Source organism: Somniosus microcephalus, chromosome 14 (genome assembly GCF_052327205.1).
Source record: "Somniosus microcephalus isolate GS21.2 chromosome 14, FLI_Smic_1.0, whole genome shotgun sequence".
Lineage (NCBI taxonomy): Eukaryota > Metazoa > Chordata > Chondrichthyes > Squaliformes > Somniosidae > Somniosus > Somniosus microcephalus.
In genome coordinates, this window is record NC_141000.1 from 94,553,205 (window position 1) to 94,566,382 (window position 13,178).

Sequence of the window (13,178 nt, forward strand, 5' to 3'; positions counted from 1 at the left end):
CTGGGCGCAGTGCCCCTGGACTCGATGCTGCAACCACTACTGCTTCTAAAAAAAAAAAGTACTTTTTGAAGTGTAGTCACGGTTGTAATGTAGGAAACGCAGCAGCCAATTTGCGCACAGCAAGCCCTTGCAAACAGCAATGTGAGACTAGATAATCTGTTTTAGTGATTTTGATTGAGGGGTAAATGTTCCCTGCTCCTCTTCGAAATAGTGCCATGGGATCTTTTACGTCCATCTGAGAGAGCAGATGTTTGGTTTAACGTCTCATCCGAAAGAAGGCAACTCTGACGGTGCAGCACTCCCTCAGCACTGCACTGGAGTGTCAGCCTAGATTTTTGTGCTCAAGTCTCTGGAGTGAGACTATGAACCCACAACCTTCTGACTCAGAGGCGAGGGTGTTACCCACTGAGCCACTGGCTGACACTGTTTACATCTCATTTATATCAATAACTTGGATTCAGAAACTCAATGCAAATTAGTAACATTTGCAAATGATACCAAATTAAAAAGGGCAGAGGAATGGAGTAAGCAGCTTACAAATTACATAATGAGTTGGACAAAATATCTAAGTGGGCAGAAATATGGCTGATGACATTTAATGCATAGAAGTGTAAGGTACTGCACAAGGAAAAATGGGCAACATATCTGCTCCATAAATGATGTTAAGAGTGAGGTTGAACGTGACCTCGGAATTTAAGTAAACTCAAACTCACTACGTCTAACCACTGCTGCGCAGCAATCAACAAAGCCAACAGAATGTCATCATATATAGCTGAAACAGTGCAGTATACATCAAAGGAAGCCACGATCAAGCTGTACAGTGCTCTGGTTAGACTGCAGAGTATCAATGGGATTAGACAAAGTCAACATGGATTTATGAAAGGGAAATCGTGTTTGACAAACCTACTGGAGTTTTTTGAGGGTGTAACTGGTAGAATAGATAAGGGAGAACCAGTGGATGTGGTGTATTTGGATTTTCAGAATGCCTTTGATAAAGTCCCACATAAGAGGTTGTGTGCAAAATTAAAGCACATTGGATTGGGGGTAATATACAGGCATGGATTGAAAATTGGTTAACAGACAGGAAACAGAGAGTAGGAATAAATGGGTCTTTTTCGGGGTGGCAGACTAGTGAGGTACCGCAGGAATCAGTGCTTGAGCCCCAGCTATTCACAATATATATCAATGATTTGGATGAGGGAACCAAATGTAATATTTCCAAGTTTGCTGACGACACGAAACTAGGTGGGATTGTGAGTTGTGAGGAGGATGCAAAGAGGCTTCAAGGCGATTTAGACAAGTTGAGTGAATGGGCAAATACATGGCAGATGCAATATAACGTGGATAAATGTGAAGTTATCCACTTCAGCAGGAAGAACAGAAAGGCAGAGTATTATTTAAATGAAATATGGAGATGGCAAAAACACTGAATGAATATTTTGTATCAGTCTTTACAGTAGAGGACACTAAGAATATCCCAACACTGGACAAACAGGGGACTATAGGGGGGGCGGAGCTAAACACGATCAAAATCACTAAGGAAGTGGTACTCGGTAAAATAATGGGACTCAAGGCGGATAAATCACCTGGACCTGATGGCTTACATCCTAGGGTCTTGAGGGAAGTGGCGGTAGGGATTGTGGATGCATTGGTAATAGTTTTCCAAAACGCCCTGGACTCGGCAAAGGTCCCGGCAGACTGGAAAACTGCTAATGTAACACCCTTATTTAAAAAGGGCAGTAGACAGAAGGCTGGAAACTATAGACCGGTTAGCCTAACATCTGTGGTAGGTAAAATTTTGGAGTCCATTATTAAGGAGACAGTAACAGGACATTTGGATAATCATAATTTAATAGGACAAAGTCAGCATGGTTTTATGAAGGGGAAGTCATGTTTGACAAATTTGCTGGAGTTCTTTGAGGAAGTAACATATAGGGTGGATAAAGGGGAACCAGTGGACGTAGTGTATTTAGACTTCCAAATGGCATTTGACAAGGTGCCACACAAAAGATTATTGCTTAAGATAAAAAATTACGGGATTAGGGGTAATATTCTGGCATGGATAGAGGATTGGCTATCAAACAGAAGGCAGAGAGTTGGGATAAATGGTTCATTCTCAGACTGGCAATCAGTAACTAGTGGTGTTCCGCAGAGGTCAGTGCTGGGTCCCCAATTCTTTACAATCTATATTAACGATTTGGAGGAGGGGACCAAGTGTAACATATCAAAGTTTGCAGATGATACTAAGATGGGAGGGAAAGTAGTGAGTGAGGAGGACATAAAAAACCTGCAAGGGGACATAGACAGGCTAAGTAAGTGGGCAGAGATTTGGCAGATGGAATACAATACTGGAAAGTGTGAGGTTATGCACTTTGGCAGGAAAAATCGTAGAGCAAGTTATTATCTTAATGGCAAGAAACTGGAAAGTACTGAAGTACAAAGGGATCTGGGGGTCCTGGTGCACGAAACTCAAAAGGTTAGTATGCAGGTGCAGCAAGTGATTAAGAAGGCCAATGGAATGTTGGCTTTCTTTGCTAGGGGGATAGAATATAAAAATAGGGAGGTATTGCTTCAGTTGTACAAGGTATTGGTGAGACCGCACCTGGAATACTGCGTACAGTTTTGGTGTCCATACTTAAGAAAAGACATACTTGCTCTCGAGTCAGTACAAAGAAGGTTCACTCGGTTAATCCCGGGGATGAGGGGATGGACATATGAGGAGAGGTTGAGTAGATTGGGACTCTACTCATTGGAGTTCAGAAGAATGAGAGGCGATCTTATTGAAACATATAAGATTGTGAAGGGGTTGGATCGGGTGGATGCGGGGAGGATGTTCCCGATGATGGGTGAAACTAGAACTAGGGGGCATAGTCTTAGAATAAGGGGCTGCTCTTTCAAAACTGAGATGAGGAGGAACTACTTCACTCAGAGGGTGGTAGGTCCATGGAATATGCTGCCCCAAAAAGCTGTAGAAGCTACATCATTACATAAATTTAAAACAGAAATAGACAGTTTCCTAGAAGTAAAGGGAATTAAGGGTTACGGGGAGCGGGCAGGAATTTGGACATGAGTCTAGTTTCGGATCGGTCATGGCCCTGTGGGTAGCGGAGCGGGGCCAGGGGCCGTGTAGCCTGATCCTGCTCCTATTTCGTGCGTCTAATTCTGTTAGATTCAGGAGATGGTTCTGTGATAGTAGATTGGCGGTTAGGATCAGATCAGCCATGATCTTATTGAATGGCGGAGTAGGCTCGAGGGGCCGATTGGCCTACTCCTGCTCCTATTTCTTATGTTCTTATGTTCTTATGTGATAGATTGGGAAATGTTGATGTACAGAGGGACCTGGCTGTCCTTGTACAGCAGTCACTGAAAGCAAACATGCAGGTGCAGCAAGCAGTTAGGAAGACAAATGGTGTGTTGGCCTTCATTGCAAGAGGATTTGAGTACAGGAGCAAGGATGTCTTACTACAGTTATACAGGGCCTTGGTGAGACCACACCTGGAGTAGTGTGTGCAGTTTTGGTCTCCTTACCTAAGAAAGGATATACAGGAAACTTTGTGCTATCCGGCACCGACGGGACCGAGCTGTTGCCGTTCCCTCAAAACTGCCGGACACTCCGGCTCTAATGCTGAAGCATACGGAGGTTTTCATCTCCGTATCTGGACAACAAACACTGTTAACAGCTTCTAAACAGTCAGCTGCAGCTGCAAGCGTCTCTAACTGAAGCTGTTGCTATAGCTACAGACCTTGCAGTGCCTGACTGGGGAAAAAAAAAGCAACGAAAAGAAAAAAAAAAACGGCTTCTGATTTTTGCCGGTGGCTCGAGCTTGCCGGACATTTAGCCTCCAGATAACACAAAGTTTCCTGTACTTGCCATAGAGGGAGTGCAGCGAAGGTTCACCAGACGGATTCCTGGGATGGCAGGACAGTCGTATGAGGAGAGATTGGGTCGACTAGGCCTGTATTCACTAGAGTTTAGAAGAATGAGAGGGGATCTCATTGAAATGTATAAAATTCTGACAGGGCTAGACAGACTGGATGCAGGGAGGATGTTTCCCCTGGCTGGGGGGTCTAGAACGAAGAGTCACAGTCTCAGGATACGAGGTAGGACATTTAGGACTGCGATGAGGAGAAATTTCTTCACTCAGAGGGTGGTGAACCTGTGGAATTCTCTACCACAGAAGGCTGTGGAGGCCAAGTCACTGAATATATTTAAGAAGGAGATAGATACAGATTTCTAGACACAAAAGACATCAAGGGGTATGGGGAGAGAGCAGGAATATGGTATTGAGATAGAGGATCAGCCATGATCATATTGAATGGCGGAGCAGGCTCGAAGGGCTGAATGGCCTACTCCTGCTCCTATGTTTCTATGTACCGTGTCCAGTTCCGGTCACTGAGACACAAGGGAGAGATTTGAACATCAGACACAATGCAAACAGCCAGAAGGCTGCTCCCTAATATCAATTCATGAGGAAAGATGGAACAAGTTTTGCCTTTTTGGCCTTGAAAGGAGATGTCTAAGAGGTGATCACATAGAAGTAGATAAAGATAATAGGGAAAAGGTAAATGCAGTAAAATGCATGAATAGGACAAGGGGACACGTGCTCAAACTAGTAAACGGCAAATGTAGGACTGATAACAGGAAGTTCTTCAGACAGAGTGATTACTACTGTACACGGAATGAACCACTGGACAGAACGGTAGCGGCAGTGGATTATATTGGGAAACAAGGAAATGGCAGAGACTTTAAACAAATATTTTGTATCTGTCTTCACAGTAGAAGACACAAAAAGTATACCAAAAATAGTGGGGAACCAAGGGGCTAATGAGAGCGAGGAACTTAAAGTAATTAATATCAGTAGAGAAAAAGTACTTGAGAAATTAATGGGACTAAAAGCCGACAAATCTCCAGGACCTGACGACCTACATCCTAGGGTTCTAAAAGAGGTGGCTACAGAGAGAGTGGATGCATTGGTTGTGAGCTTTCAAAATTCCCTGCATTCAGGAACAGTCCCAGTGGATTGGAAAGTAGCAAATGTAACCCCGCTATTCAAGAAAGGAGGGAGCGAGAAAACAGGAAACTACAGGCCAGTTAGCCTGACATCAGTCATGGGGAAAATGCTGGAATCTATTGCAGGAAACTTTCTGGTATCCTGCACGGACGGGACCAAGCTGGTGCCGGTCTATCAACAATGCTGGGGAATCGAGCGCTATAGTTAAAACATACGGAGCTTCTGAGCTCCGTATCTAGCAACAAACCCTGTTGTTTAGCAACAGCTTCAAAACAATCAGCACAGCTTGCAAGCGTCTCTGTAGCTTAGCAACAGCTTCAGTTAGACGCTTGCACAGCCAGAAATGAGTAAAAAAAAGTAACTAAAAGTAAAAAAAGTTCTGAACCGACTCCTGAATATTGCCGGTTAACCGACATTTCTGGTTACAGGAAACTTTGTGCTATCCGGCACCCACGGGACCGAGCTGCTGCCGTTGCCTCAAAACTTCTGTACTCTCCAGAGTTAATGTTGAGAGATGAATCTCCGTATTTGACAACAAACACTGTTGCTTAGCAACAGCTTCTAAACACTCAGGTGTGGCCCTAAAGCTCTTGCTATAGCTACAGACCTTGCACAGCTTGACTGTTCAAACAAAGCAAAAAAAACCAAAAAGAATAAAAAACGGCTGCTGATTTTTGCCGGTGGCTCCAGATTGCCGGATAGCTCACCTCCGGATAGCACAAAGTTTCCTGTATTTAGTGGCCGGTTAATCGAAAGTTTCCTGTATTAAGGAAGTGGTAACAGTGTACTTAGAAAATCATAATATGATTAGGCAGAGTAAACATGGTCTTATGAAAGGTATTTTTTGAGGATGTAATTAACAGGGTATATAAAGGGGAACCAGAAGATGTAGTATATTTGGATTTCCAAAAGGCATTTGATAAGTTGCCACATAAAAGGTTGTTAAGCAAGATAAGAGCACATGGGGTTGGGGGTAATATGTTAGCATGGATAAAGGATTGGTTAACAGACAGAAATCAGAGAGTAGGGAAAAACGGGTCATTTTCGGATTGGCAGGCTGAAACGAGTGGGGTGCCGCAAGGATCAATGCTTGGGCCTCAGTTATTTATAATTAATATTAATGACTTGGATGAAGGGACTGAGTGCAATGTATCCAAGTTTGCTGATGATACAAAGCTAGGTGGAAAAGTAAGATGTGAGGAGGACACAAAGTGTCTGCTAAGTGATATAGACAAGTTAAGTGAGTGGGCAATAAGTTGGCAGATGGCATTAGAATGTGGGGAAATGTGAGGTTATTCACTTTGATAGGAATTTTTTAAATGGTGAGAAACTATTAAATATTGGTGTTCAGAGAGATTTAGGTGTCTTAGTACAAGAAACCCAGAGAGTTAGCCTGCAGGTACAGCAAGCAATTAGGAAGACAAAGGACATGTTGGCCTTTATTGCTAGAGGGTTGGAGTACAAGAGTAAGGCAGTCTTACGACAGTTGTACAGGGCTCTGGTGAGACCACACCTGGAGTACTGGGCACAGTTTTGGTCTCCTTATTTATGGAAGGATATACTTGCCTTAGAGGCGGTGCAACAAAGGTTCACAAGACGAATCCCTGGAATGAGAGGGTTGTCCTACGAGGCGAGATTGAGTAGATTGGGCCTATACTCTCTGGAGTTTAGAAGAATGAGAGGTGATCTCATTGAAACATAAGATTCTGAGGGGGAGTGACAGGGTTAATGCGGAGAGATTGTTTCCCTGGCTGGAATCTCTAGAACTAGGAGGCATAGTCTCAGGATAAGGGGCCGGCCATTTAAGACCAAGATGAGGGGGAATTTCTTCACTCAGAGGGTTGTGAATCTTTGGAATTCTCTGCCCCAAAGTGCTGTGGATGCTCAGTCGTTGAGTATGTTCAAGGCTGAGATCAATTTTTGGGCTCCAGAGGAATCAAGGGATATGGGGATAGGGCAGAAAAGTGGAGTTGAGGTCAAAGTTCAGCCATGATCTTATTGAATGGCAGGGCAGGTTCGAGGGGCCGTATGGCCTACTTCTGCTCCTAATTCTTATGATGCTGCAATGGAGGAGTGGGGGGGGTTACAGGTTTCAGGTCTGCCCAAGATATTCTCTCAGGTATAGCTGTGCTGGACAGTCCCACAAGCAGTCTGAATGACTTATGTTCAAGAGTGTGCACATACATCCCAATATCTAATTATAGTAATATAGCAATAGGACCCCTTTGTGATCTGAACTCGTGCACTTATCCAATCTTTTCTACGACAAGCTGACAAGGCCAGGTATGAATTGATAAGCTGTTTTATTTCACAGACAGCAAGTGAATACAGAGTAGCAGTCAAGGCTGCTTAACACAATCTCACCTCTCTCTCAAGATAAAACATATAATCCTGTCCCTTTCATGAACTGACTTGTTTTGGACATAAATTTATTTTAGGAAACTTCTAACAGCCAAACCTGTCCATCTGCAATTTTAGCTTCCAGCTTCAGGCCCAAGACTGTGTCTTGTAATCTTTTGTTTAAAACCTTACTGCTTCCCCCGCACCCCACCTCCCCACACATATTTACATATGGCCTAGGAAGCAGACAGACACTATCCCTCACACCATGCCATGGAGGGATTCACCAGCAGGTTGTCAACCAAACCGACCATACCCTCTCCCAGAAGTAGATTCTTCACGGATACCTCATGCCAGGCCCACATGAATAGAACCGTCCTCACCACAATGGGTGTGAATACTTGCTGAGTTTTTCCAGCATTTTCTGTTGTTATTTCGGGTTTCCAGCATCCGCAGTATTTTTGTATCGTATGGATGTGAATACTTGTTGGGCCATGTGAGACAAGATGACAAATTGCGGAATACCCTGGTCGTCCTGGCTAATGGGCCTATGACGAGACACTAGACCCTCATTGCATCAATTTTAAATAGGCCAAGTTGTGACATCACCCAAACTGGTTGCAGTGCACACAGCCTTTTAAAAAAGCACATTTACTTCAGATTAAAACACAATTCTTAAACATAATTCAATCCCAAAATCCTTTCTGTGAAGAGAAAAAAAATCAAAAATTCTAAAACTGGACAGGGAGGCTTTAGAATATTTCTGGATGGATGAACTAAGATAGATCGCATCACCCGTCATTATCTTGTGATCTAGTTTGTCATGATAATAATTACGTTCAATGGGGGAAAAACCGGATGGATAACTTATTGCAGGACAGGGTGAAAAAAAGAGCTCTCAGTACTTCAGAAAACTATGTTTTACAAATCACATCATCAAAGTCATATCAAAAGCTTCTCTGCACTCTGCCACTGGTCTAAACACAGTTAGAAGCAAACACCATGGGCCGTATTTTGCAACTCCCACGGGTGCATACGCGTCCATGCGAAGCGCATGCGCTAAAACCTGGAACTTGCAATCTTTCAAGAATTCTCTTGACAGACCCTCCGCATGCCCAGGAGATGGGCCTCTGCGGGTGGAGAGTTGCGCTATTTGCCCAACTTCCGCCCGCTGAATGCCTGTGAAATTCTTACGCCTGGTAAAAGCAGGCATAAGGCCCGCTTTTACCAGCATAAGAGTTTTAAAAAATAGAAAAATAAAATTTTATCACTCATTTATACATTAAAAACCCTGTCCAATAAGGCAAGTTTATTTTTAGCCCCTTTAAAACATATACATTTTTTTCCAAAAAATTAAATGTTTGAAATATTTAATTAAATGGCATTTTAATTAATTTTAAATATGTAATTTTTATTTATTTATTTCATGTGTTGTGTATTTTTTTTTTTTTTTTTAATAAAGTGATTCCCATTCATACTTATGGGAGTTATCGTAACTCCCATAAGTAGGAATGGGGATTCCCTTCTTTTATTGGTTGAGGCGGCCCAGGTGATTCCAGGGGCGTTTGCGAACCGCATGCGCCCCGGAGATACGTGGGCCCCTGGGATACGTGGGCCTCTGCCCGTGCGTACCCGGAGAGGCCCAGGATCGCAAACCTCCCCAGCTCCCGGGCCACCGGGTAAATGCGTAGATTTTTTTTTATTTTTTTTTAAAACAGGTTGGAGGCATCTGCCCGCAGGAAGGCTATCGCAAATTTTGGGTCCATGTAATAATGTGGGATACATCAATAGTGTAGTGATCTGGTCACTGTTCATCTCGCAGAATGGAAAGTAACCACCCTGTAGTGGCTGATTCAAGGATGCCATCACCATTAGTTAGCTAATAATTATAAAAGTGAATCAACTTGTTTCATTCTCCACTGAGAGATACAGTGGTGCATATCATCAAAGCATTATTAGAATTGATTATTTGAAGGTTAACACTTTATAAAAACATTAAACATAAATACAGAACTTAAGAACAAAGGAACAGGAGTAGGCCATTCACAGACACCATGGGTCGAATGGCCTCCTTCTGTGCCGTAAATTTCTATGATTCACCCCCTCGAGCCTGTACATTTAGTTAGATCATGGCTGATCTGTATCTCAACCCCAATTACCCACCTTTGACCATACCCATCGATACCATTATCTGACAAAGATATATCGACCTCAGTCTTCAATGTTTTTATTGACCCAACATCCACAGCCTTCTGGGGGTGGAGAGTGCCAGATTTCTACTACTGTGTGTGAAGAACTGCTTCCTGATTTCACAACTGAATGACCTGCCTCTAATTTTAAGGTTATGCCGCTTTGTTCTGGATCTGCCACAAGGGGAAATAGTTTCTCTTTATCTACCCGATCAAATCTTTTTAATCATTAGATCACCCCTCAATCTTCTATACTCAAGGAAATACAAGCCCAGTATATGCAACCCTTTAACCTGCGGTATCATTCCGGATAACTTATTTTAATTGACAAGACAAAAGGAAAGATGGGGAAAGGTCTCAAAAATATATAGTTAGATGTAAAATTCTCCATTTAAATAAAGTTGCTTTAATGATTTGGAAGAGGATCCTGGATTAGCAGGGTTGTACTTACACTTGAACCAAATGCAACTGTGGACTCAACCTTATGTCAGAACCTAACTGCATGCATGAGCATTGCCAATGCACTTTCATAATATAAACTTTCGTAAATGCTTTTATTTTAAACTGATCTTCAGATTTGAGGGGTTCTGTCGACAAAACTCACTCCAAACAAGCGGCATCACTATTTGGTAGACAACCAATGAGATAATAATTTGTATTATAATGTCTTCATGTTTCTGAGATCCAGTTTTACCTGCTCTCCTATAGCTTACTGTGGTGGGGTTTGGAGTTATGCTGAACCACTTACACCACCCACACTTATCACGGGCAGCTACTTAGATCGGGAAAATAGTGCTAACCATTTGCCAGTATCAATAGCAGTCAATTACAGAGGCGCTGCTTAAAACATATTAAGCGTGTTGGGTATTTTGGGCCGTTCAATCCCCTGTACTTACTGATGTAGTAACAAACTTCCTGTTTTTCCTCAGATCACAGCAAAAAGCTCTTACATTTTCTAAAATTATATTGATACACAGATTACATTCATTCAAAAATCCCCCGTCAGTATCAGGATGTGATTGATCCACATACCGAAACGCTGCTTTCATATAATAGTACACAAAATAGTTAATCGGCACGGGCGGATACCCAGACTTCATATTATGCCGCAGGTAACCCAGGTTTGCCTGTAGAAGAAATAAAACCCATGTGGCCACTGCAGATGCTAGTGTTCTGGATCTGGTAGTGGGGCTTTGCTATACTGTTTTAGCAATTTAATCATTTAAAAATCCCTCTGTGTACAAAACCAACTCACAGTTTACACGCTGAATCATCTGGAGGGTGTCTGTGGCTACTGTTTCATTCCTACTGCCTATGATGGTTTTATCGTCCACCGCTTATAGCGGGTGAATCGCATTAACACCAACACGCCCACTATACGCGGTGGGAGTTGTATCCAGTAGCCAAATATGGCATTATGGTGGCGATTCTATAAAGCAGCTATTATAATTGCTATTTTGGCCATTTTGACTAGATGGCGTGTATACTGATCACTGACCACCTGGCTTTTAAATTTATTCTAGAGATTCATATGGTTCCAGTTTGCTCATTTCAAGACATATTTGAATAGTATTGGGGTATTTAGGCAGAACAACACATATACGGCGTTAGCCGTGGCACTCTCGCCTGAGTCAGAAGGTTGTGGATTCAAGTCCCACACCATTAAACTAGTCCACAAATCCCCCCAAATGATAAAAGGATTACCAGCTATGTGACCAGTCAAATCAAGTCATTTTACCACCCTGGACCTAGTTTAGGATTCACTGTAGACTGACCGAACATCATATTTTAGTGTCAAGCAACTCTGGATTTTCCACTACCTTTCATATCGTAGGTTTTCAAACTGGGATCGATTAATTCATTAGATTTATGATTTTCAAAGCAAACATGCTGGGCCCAAAAGAAACTAACTGAGAAGCATGAAATTGCACAGAGAGAAGTGCTGCTTACATTTTTTTTTAAATCATATTTGTGAGTCAGCATCTTCTATAGTCAGCTGTGCCTCTCTCTAAGCTCAAGATTGGAGGAAACATTCACTAGTCCTATTTTTGGATGAGATGCTAAACCGAGGCCCGTCTGCCCTCTCATGTGGACGTAAAAGGTCACATGGTAGTATTCGAAGAAGGGCAGGGAAGTACTCACGGTGTCCTGGCCAATATTTATCCCTCCGCCAACACCTAAAACAGATTATAGAAACATAGGAGCAGGAGTAGGCCATTCGGCCCTTTGAGCCTGCTCCGCCATTCAATAGGATCATGGCTGACCCTCTATCTCAATACCATATTCCCACTCTCTCCCCATACCCCTTGATGCCTTTTGTGTCTAGAAATCTATCTTATCTCCTTTTTAAATATATTCAGTGACTTGGTCTCCACAGCCTTCTGTGGTAGAGAATTCCACAGGTTCACCACCCTCTCAGTGAAGAAATTTCTCCTCATCTCAGTCCTAAATGTCCTACCCCGTAACCCCTCGTTCTAGACCCCACCCCCCCCCCCAACCCCAGCCAGGGGAAACATCCTCCCTGCATCCAGTCTGTCTAGCCCGGTCATAATTTTATACGTTTCAATGAGATCTCATCTCATTCTTCTAAACTCGAGTGAATACAGGCCTAGTCGATTCAATTTTATAGGCCCAGAAAAGAAATTCGGGTCTCCACGGGCGAGTACGCACAGGGTACTCACCCGTAGGCCGAATGGAAGTGCGGGTTTTCTGCATGCACGGGAAACCGGCACTTCCGATCCGCTGAACGAAGGGGCTCAGAGGTCGAACGCGCGCGCAGGAGAGGCTGCGCGTGCGCTTTGAACTTAGTTTTTTTTTGCAGGTTTTCCCGGGAGGGTAAGCCTGCAGGATTTACACATTTAAAAAGCAGGCGTAAGGCCTGCTTTTTGCAAGGTAAGTGGTCAATTAATTAAAATTAAAACATTTTTTCCACAGGTTTATTATTTTTAAATACTTTAAAGCAAGGTAAGTTTATTTTTAGCCCCGTTAGAATATAAAATTAATTTTTTCAAAAATTTAAACTATTGTTTAAAATAGTTATTTAATGTAATTTATAGTTTATATTAAAAAGTGTGATTTTTAAAAAAAAATTATTTGAAGGTTTACTACTATTTTGGGGCCGTAGTATTTATAAGTTTTGACAGGTCTTCCTGTCACTACTTATGAATGGGCTTTTCCCTGCGCCGATTGGCTGCCCATGGCCCACGTGATCCCAGGGGACGCATCGCACTAACTACGCCCCTGGGACACGCAAGCACAGCGCGCCAGCAGCTGGGCCAGGCCCCGGAGCGGAATTCCACGGGGCCCTACAGCTCAACTGCCGGCGCGCAAGGCAAGTGCAGGTCGGGGGCTTGCATCCGCGGGAAGCCCCCGACTCGAATTTCTGGGCCATTATCTGGTCATGTATCTTATTGTTGTTTGCAAATTGGCTGCCATGTTTCCTACATTACAACAGCAACTACACTTCAAAAGTACTTTACTGGCTGTAAAGCACTTTGGGAGTTACTGTGGTTGTGAAAGGTGCGATATAAATGCAAGATCTTTCTCTTGTAACTGGCTTTTGGTGGCCATATAGTGCACGAACCTGGGCCCTAAACCAAACTGCAGAAGAAATGAGGGCAAACGGGGCTGGAAGACT

At 43.0% G+C, this 13,178-nt stretch overlaps 1 protein-coding gene across 4 annotated transcripts in view; it reads right to left on the reverse strand.

Annotated features, from left to right (window-relative positions):
- Positions 1-13,178, reverse strand: part of tfg (trafficking from ER to golgi regulator) — a 183,255-nt gene that overhangs the window by 159,502 nt on the left and 10,575 nt on the right. The window lies entirely within an intron of this gene.